Below are 8,012 nucleotides of genomic sequence, written 5' to 3'. Positions count from 1 at the left end.
CTCAGGAAGTACATCCTCCTAATGCTTTTTAACTTTTTAAAATTTACACTACATATTAACACCACAACATGGTTCTGAAAAGCATGTTAGAGGCTGCATGATTGACTTGAAGGTCAAACAACAGCCCATTGCAGCAGATAAAATGTTATGTTGAGTCAGTTTATCCATATGCAAATGTATATTCAGAGTGCCACATTAATAGAGGCCTGACCTGGCACAGGCTTCACTGCAGGATCATAGCAGGAAGTACACAGAGGAGGCAGGCTTCCTCCAAAATAACTGTCTGGTTGGTGTGTTTTCAGGACAATTCTGCCTCTTTATCTTGCCTGAGCCTCAGCGGATACTCAGACTGACACATTCCAGCTGCTTTTCTGCACTCACCGCAGACAATATAAACTGCCAACTACTGAGGATGTGTAACGGGATGCACACTGTGCCCTTAAGGATTTATGCCCCAGTCTCTTTGAAGTCTTGCTGCAATCTCCGTAATTGTCTGGCCTTTTGTGGACTAATTGCTTGTCTGCTGCACTGTGGCATAGTACAATTGCTGAAAGGAGGACTTAAGGCTTGTGTCTTGAAATAGAGATATCATGGGCTGTGCTATGGTTTAGCTTGCTTAACATACCTGAGAAATACCACTCATATGTTTTGCAAGAGAACCCTAACACAGCATGAAAAATGAATACTAAAATCATAGAAAATGCACACACAAAGCACATCAATAACCTTCCCAGCCCTGCTGAGACTCATAGAACTCATAGCTTGTTAGGGCCAACTCAGCACAATGGCAACAGCTTGATTGGACCATATATGAACTGACAGGCCACATAATTTCCAACACCCTTTTATCTGTCAGATGCTGACTGTCTACACTACAGCATGTGACTTTTGTGATAAGGTTGCCATGACATTTTCCAGATGGCGGCTGAAAAATGTCAGAAACAAAAGGCTGGTTAAATGGATTCTATCAATTGCAGCGGGTTTGACGCTTTCTTATCAACAGGCTAATTCCCCGAAGGAATAGGATGTGCCAGGGGAGGAGACTAATGACAAAAATGGAGGCCTGTATTCCCCAGACATCCTATCTGGGTCTAAGCTAGGATGCTTATGTGCCGCAGCACTAGCCAGTTCCAACAGCCTCTCTTTATCTTTTGCTATGCATCACTTGCCACCTTGATACCAGGTTGAAAGGTCAAACCTATATCAGATTTATCTTTATATTTTTTTTAAAAAATGCGGTATTTTTTATACTTGTAACCCTGTGTGAAAGTGGGGGGTGGGAGGATTTCTACTGCTGAGAAATGTGCCAATGCACAGCATGTAAAGCCAGGCTGACAATGACACATGACAATGACAACTCTTTTGGTGCTCAGACTCCTGGTGAGATTGGATCCACGGTGACAATACAGCAGTATGAATAACTCCAGCAGTGGATTAGATGAGGGAGCTCATAACAGACTGTTCATACCATTTATACTGAAGCAAATAAACATAGGCAGCAGGTGACATGTCCAATGGCTATTGTACTTGAGAAGTACAGGACTCCTGAGGCAATACTTTGAACTTTCTGGATAAGTGTGACTCCAAAAAATGGACCTGCTACTGGATTGAAATGTTGAACACTACATTTATATCATATAAAAATAGCATATTGTGCCATATTCTTATCTTTAAGATACTTTTTCAGATACAATATGTGTTTTTGACTTAATTTCACAATAATCCAGAGGAGATTTACAGAGCAGCTGGTGCCGTTTTACACAGTGGGACCTTTTGGCAGCGGGAGTAGTAGTAGCGCGTCATCTGTAAGACAACAGGGTGTGGCGTCTGCTGAGCTGTTCATTTGTGAAATGAGCAGTGCTGCAGTTGTAATCAAGGCTCACCAACAAAACTCAATCTAGGCCCAGGCATAAAACAACTGGGGATGACACCAGCACCACCAGCACCAAGGCAGCTGAGAAGATTTTCAGCCATGATCATACTTACTGTTGATTTACTGAAAGACATTCATCAATAAATTTAAATGTAATGTTCACCTTCAACACCTTTAAACAGAATAAATTGTCTAGATGCATTAACCATATTAATTTTGATAACTTAAACCAAAATATCCTAAATTAAAAATGTTTTGTTTCTTGATTAATATCTTTTTAAACTGGGTGATACCATGAACAATTTCTTCGGGGTATTCTGTTTTTATCTAATATTATGAATACAGTTCCCTAAAACTGATGGTGCAGGTTTTATGATGAATAGCAGCAGAAAGCATAAGCTGCCTCTCAGCATCACAGGTCCCACATGTTGCTTAACTCAGGAACCGATTTGTCTGTGTGATAGGATAAAAAGTGAAACCTGCTGGAAGATAATCTCACAACACAATGGAGCTGATGAGGACATCTTTGTGCAGAGGAAACAAAGAAGTCCTGCAGGACACTGCGGTGTGCAGAAATATCAAAGCACTGTTGACTGGGTAATCACAATCAATACATTTCCTGAGTCAGTAATGTGTCTGGGGGAAAAGGCACAAATATGTACAGTGCGCAAAAAAGACTGATGCAGAAACATGAAAAGCATTAATATTTTGTGGTCTACACTAAAATGACACACTAACAGGGAAAACACTTTAAAACTACTTTCTCTATGAAAACAGTTTGAAGTAAATGTTTAAGCTTATCAGTGTTTCAACAAACCTACCTATGGAAAAACTAGGAACCTAGCCTATTTTAATGCATGAATGATACAGTTCACCTTATAGAGTCATAAAACACCTCCTTTATGTCCTTTATGACACTAATGAAAATAAATTAGATGCCACACAGTTTTGAATTTTCACTGCATCTATCTTGGGGCAGTTATTTAATATACCAATTATTATTTTACCAATAAATATGAATTGGGTAAAAATATATTATTATTTATTATTAAATGTGTTTATTTGTCACAATTAATTTGATCAAGTTAGGAAGCTATTTATCATTTAGACAGGATGTTCATTTAAATATAAAGAAGCCGAGGTACTGGTATTGCTGTCAGTCAGAACTTGAGATAACTGAACTGATGAATCTCTATTTTAAAATGGATTAAAAATACACAATAAGAGTTTCTGGTAAAGATAAATTGTATTTTATTAGTGAATCACATAGCACTAACACTAGTAACACTAGCAGGTGTGTCTAGTTTAGATGTCTGTATGTTGCATTCCATAGATTTTATAGATGTAGCTTGCTAACCAAGCTACCTAGCATTAGCTTAGAAGTTAGCACTTCACCCTGTTGTTCAAATACGTCAAATAAACAAAAAAAAAATCAAAGTCCAAAACACTAACTTTCAGGCTTCAAAATGCTGTATGCAAAAGTATCGTTTAGCTGTGATGTTGACAGATACATGTTTCCTATGCAGTTGATAATTCTAAATCACTAGCAAACTAGCCAACAGACAAAAACAAACAATGACAAAAAAAGGCAAAATTTAAAAAGAAACTGACATAATTCACTGAATACTTCATTAAGCAGCAGCTTAATATATTCATACATACACACCCTGCTGACACTCAAAATATTCATCAGAATGCTAGTATTTGAGAAACTGCTGATTCTACTAGGATTTTCCTACACAACCATCTCTGGGGTTTACAGAAAATTGTTTGAAAATGCCTTATTGATGCCGGAGATCAGAGAAAAACGGGCAGAATATTTTTGCTGATCATATCCCTTTTAACATATTTTGATGGTTGTTTTAAGCATATAATGTAATAATTATCACAGTGAGGTTCAAGTCACTGTACTTATATGGCCTCAATAGTCACCAGATGTCAATCCAATAAAATACCTTATGGATGTGGTGGAACAGGATATTCACATCATGGACATGCAGCAGACAAACTATGTGATATGAATTTGGATCTCTGAGAAATATTTTCAGCCTTTTTCTGAATGAAGAATGAAGGTAGTTCTGAAGGTAAAACGGAGTTCCAACCAAGCACTAACACAGTAGTTGTACGTGTATTCTGTAATATGTCAGTGTAATGCTACATTTCATTTATTCCAACATTGTTTAATTATGTATTGTATTTAGTATTGTAATTATGTATTTAGTCACTTGCTCAGGGCATTTATCTACACATTAAACTAACAGATGTGGTGAGAAATGATCAGGTGTGCCGTGGACCTGATTAGTACTCTAAGCGACTGGTGTTAGTAATGGGCAGAACAACTGCATTCTCTTCCACTGGAGGGCAGTACAACTACCTGCTCCAATTAACTGGGTTGCCAACTGCCAGTAAAACATAAGAAGACAAAGAAGAAATTATATAATCCGGTCGTTAAGTCTGACATCACTAGCCGTGTGTGGGCCTAAACTCCGCTGTAGGTCCATATATCAAACGATCACTATGGCATTACTGACAGTTGAAAAACTGTCTAAAGTCTTTCATCTTTAATAAAATGATCAGAGTTCTGTTCTACCAGGTGTAACAATTGAGTTTAACATCCAGGCATCCATGAAAACGGAATTTATGACATTTAACGGAGTTAGAAGTTAGCAGGAAGTTAGCTCGCCAGCTTCTATCTAAATACAATATAGCATGTCCTTTTGGAAACAAATTAAAACGTACAGCTCTGTTATCACTTCCAACATAAATTAAGACAGAAAACTAAACAGCAGTGACGTTTGTAGGGTTACTGAAGTTTGGCTAGCTGGTATATAATGATGTGCTACGTGACCGCTAGCGACACAGCTATGTTAGCATAATATAAACAAGCTAACTTTTTTTCCACTTGATAAAAGTTAACGTGAGTGTTCTCGGTGGTCAGGAACAAATGTAATCACGTGGCAGGATGCTGTAAAAGGACCAAACTTCAGCCAGGAGAACAACTGAGATAATCCATCCACAATACGAGGTTAGTCATTCATATACTGCTGCATGGGCTGGGCTGTAGTTACATCCTAAGGTTTTAAAAACTGAGCTTAAATAAATGATTAGTGGTAATAAAAGCCGAGGGAGGTCAATAGGGATCACTGACTGTTTTAGGAGCTTTTTGAGATTAAACAGAAGAAAATACAAAACATTAAACATGTTAACAACACAAAAACCATATTAAACGCAGACTACTTTAGGCCCGGAAGTAGGATTCGTCACGTCATCACTTAACGACCGGATAGTGATGCAGTTAATGAGACAACACAGTGTGTAATAGCAATAGATAAATACAGACGTGGACAAAATTGGTACCCTTCGGTCAAGGAAAGAAAAACTCATGTGCCTGTCATCCAAGCTACTGGGAGGCTGAGGTTGAAGGATCGTTTGAGCCACAGAAATAACTGGTCACAGAAATAACTTTAATCTGACAAAAGTAATAATAAATAAAATAAAAAAATCTATGATGTGTTAACCAATAAAAGTCAGACATTGTCTCAAAAGGTTGTGCAACAAAATATTAAATTTTGGGTACCATTATTTTTGTCCAGGCCTGTTCCATGCATTTATTTTTTAAATAATTCTGTTGAAGCTTTGTTGAAAAGCAATGTCTTTTTGTGACATTTTTGTTTGGTGGTGTACCGTGTGATTTTTCTAATGTGAAATATGTGCCTTGGCTCCAAAAGGTTTGGAAACATTGCTCTAGACCACATGCAGGTCCAAAATGTAGGTCTGTGAAGGTTCTCAGTCATCCAGGTCGTCATAGTCTAAGGAGCTTGGAAAGAAAGGCATCTGGACTTCTTTAAGTTTTCTTGAAGACGTTTCACCTCTCATCAGAGAAGCTTCTTCAGTTCTAAGGGCAATTGGTGGAGAGACCCAGATTTTAAGCCCTATGGGAGTGTCCCCAAGAGGGTCATCCCAAAGACCAAGCTCCTTAGATCCACAATGTAGCTGAAAACATATCCTGAAGGTTCATTATTGTCCAAGTTGTTTTCCTTTGAAAACTATCAGTAATAAGCACATCTCTAACTCGTTTTTTTTCTTTTACAATTATCCATCCATCTGTTTAGATTTCTTGAAACATGCCAAGTAGTGGACCCAGGGGGATTCAGTTCTTGTCTTTTGACAGGTCATTCTAATTTTCCTCCCCATGAATGCCTCAAAATAGCAGCAACTGCAACAGACAGATGGCTTTGAACTGGGGTCATAATAAAAATTTCTACGTTCCATTTAGATAACTTTTTGTTTGTATAATGATAATGTTGGATAAAAGGATTGCTTACTGCACACCTTGGTTACAAACCAATGGTCTGTATTCTGTTATGGAGGATACAGGTTTAAAAAGTATGACGCTCATTTCTTTTTCCATGATTAAACAAAATGTGATGCAGCACATTCTGTCAGGAAGTGCCGCACATGGGTTTATTTCTTCACTGTGTATTAACATAAAAGAGTCAAAATAAATATTAAAAGTTAATAAACATAAAAAATAACAGTGTGACAAAAAGGCTCCAAGCTATTTCCCCCATGCATTTAACTTTAATGATATCATAATGCACAATTGTTCCTTGGAGAACAAGAAGATGGAAAAACAGAAGAAAACAAGATCACAAAGGAGACATGTTTCTAGACTGTTCCATGAAACACAAAGCCTTACTGAATAAACAAACTTAGACCAACAAATAAAACAAAAATTAAAGCCAAACTTCAGCACTAAATTCTAAATGCTAATAATGTACCGTTTCCTACTTGGTGCATTTTTGTGACTTGTTACCATTTATTCAGTTTGTGTAAAACACTGGCACAATAACATTTCTCAGTTAATCTTTAAATCAACTGACAGAAAACAGAACATGTTCTCAATGAATGGAGTCCAAAGCAGCAAACTTCACATCCAAGACTCTGAAGCCCTGTGACAAATTAAGTACACTTTGCTGCTATCACAGGAGGTAAGACAGTAATTAGTATCTAGGTCTTGCAGATCATTGGCAAGTGTGGCTACCTCCAGAAAAGCATGTGAAACAATGTCACAGTCTTCCCCAGGAGTGGATGTCCTTGTAAACTCCCAGCAGATTCAAACAATGCAGTGCTCAAAGAAAGGAAAAAAAAAACCCAAAGCCATAAATCAGACTCTACAGGCTTCCATTAAATGTTAAAGTTCATGAGTTGGCAGGGAAAACCAGTCGTCTCTAAAAAGATCAGCACAGCTTAAGTTTGCAAAGTTTCATAAACAAAGTAGCACATTCTCCTTTAGACTGATGAAACAGCTGTTTTTTTTAATGTCAGTTCAAATAACTTGTTGATAAGATAACAATATATTAATATTACATATAATTCAGTTATAAGAAAAAAGGAAAGCTAGAGAAGATATTGATTTTTAGAATAACTCTTTGTTTTGGTAGAACATTTATTTAAAATGATTAATTTTTGATCACTGTAAAACATTAAGTAACAGCGATTTAGTTCAAATTTATCTTAGGCTTTGTTGAATGTTCAATAAAAATTTCAACCAAATCCATAGTAAAATATGCAATTAGTGAAGCTTAAAAATATTTTTTAATGAAATTTTGCTCTGGAGGCCCCAACTTAAAAAATGTATGACTAAAAAAAGTATTTGGTTTAGATCTTTGGGATTTTGCAAGGTCCAGTGAACTTAATAGAAGTTTTTCTTTTCTTTCTTTCTTTTTTTTTACATGACATTCAGCAAAATCCTTGACATGAACTGGAGTGAGGTGAATTGGTACTGAATAGCCCATATGTTAAAAAGAGGAAAAATGCAATGAAACTGACAAGACAAGCAAGTTGGAACTCCAGCCCAGTGGGTCTGTTTGATAAATATATCTCATATGTTTGGGCCAGAATGCATAACAGGTGCAAAACTAAATGCAATCCTGTCCATGTACGCAAACAGTGAGTTTGTCAACAGAAGTGTAATTTAAGACTGTGTAAAACAAATTTTATACAGTGATATATACACTCAACAAAAATATAAACGCAACACCTTTGTTACTGCTCCCATTCCCCATGGGATGGACGTAGAGACCTAAAATTCATTCCAGATACACAATATAACCATCCCTCCCAAACAGTGGTCACA

The sequence above is a fragment of the Pundamilia nyererei genome, unplaced genomic scaffold (assembly GCF_000239375.1).
Source record: "Pundamilia nyererei isolate P.nyererei 1_Seehausen unplaced genomic scaffold, PunNye1.0 scaffold00020, whole genome shotgun sequence".
Taxonomy (NCBI): Eukaryota; Metazoa; Chordata; class Actinopteri; order Cichliformes; family Cichlidae; genus Pundamilia; species Pundamilia nyererei.
This window is presented reverse-complemented; position numbering follows the sequence as displayed.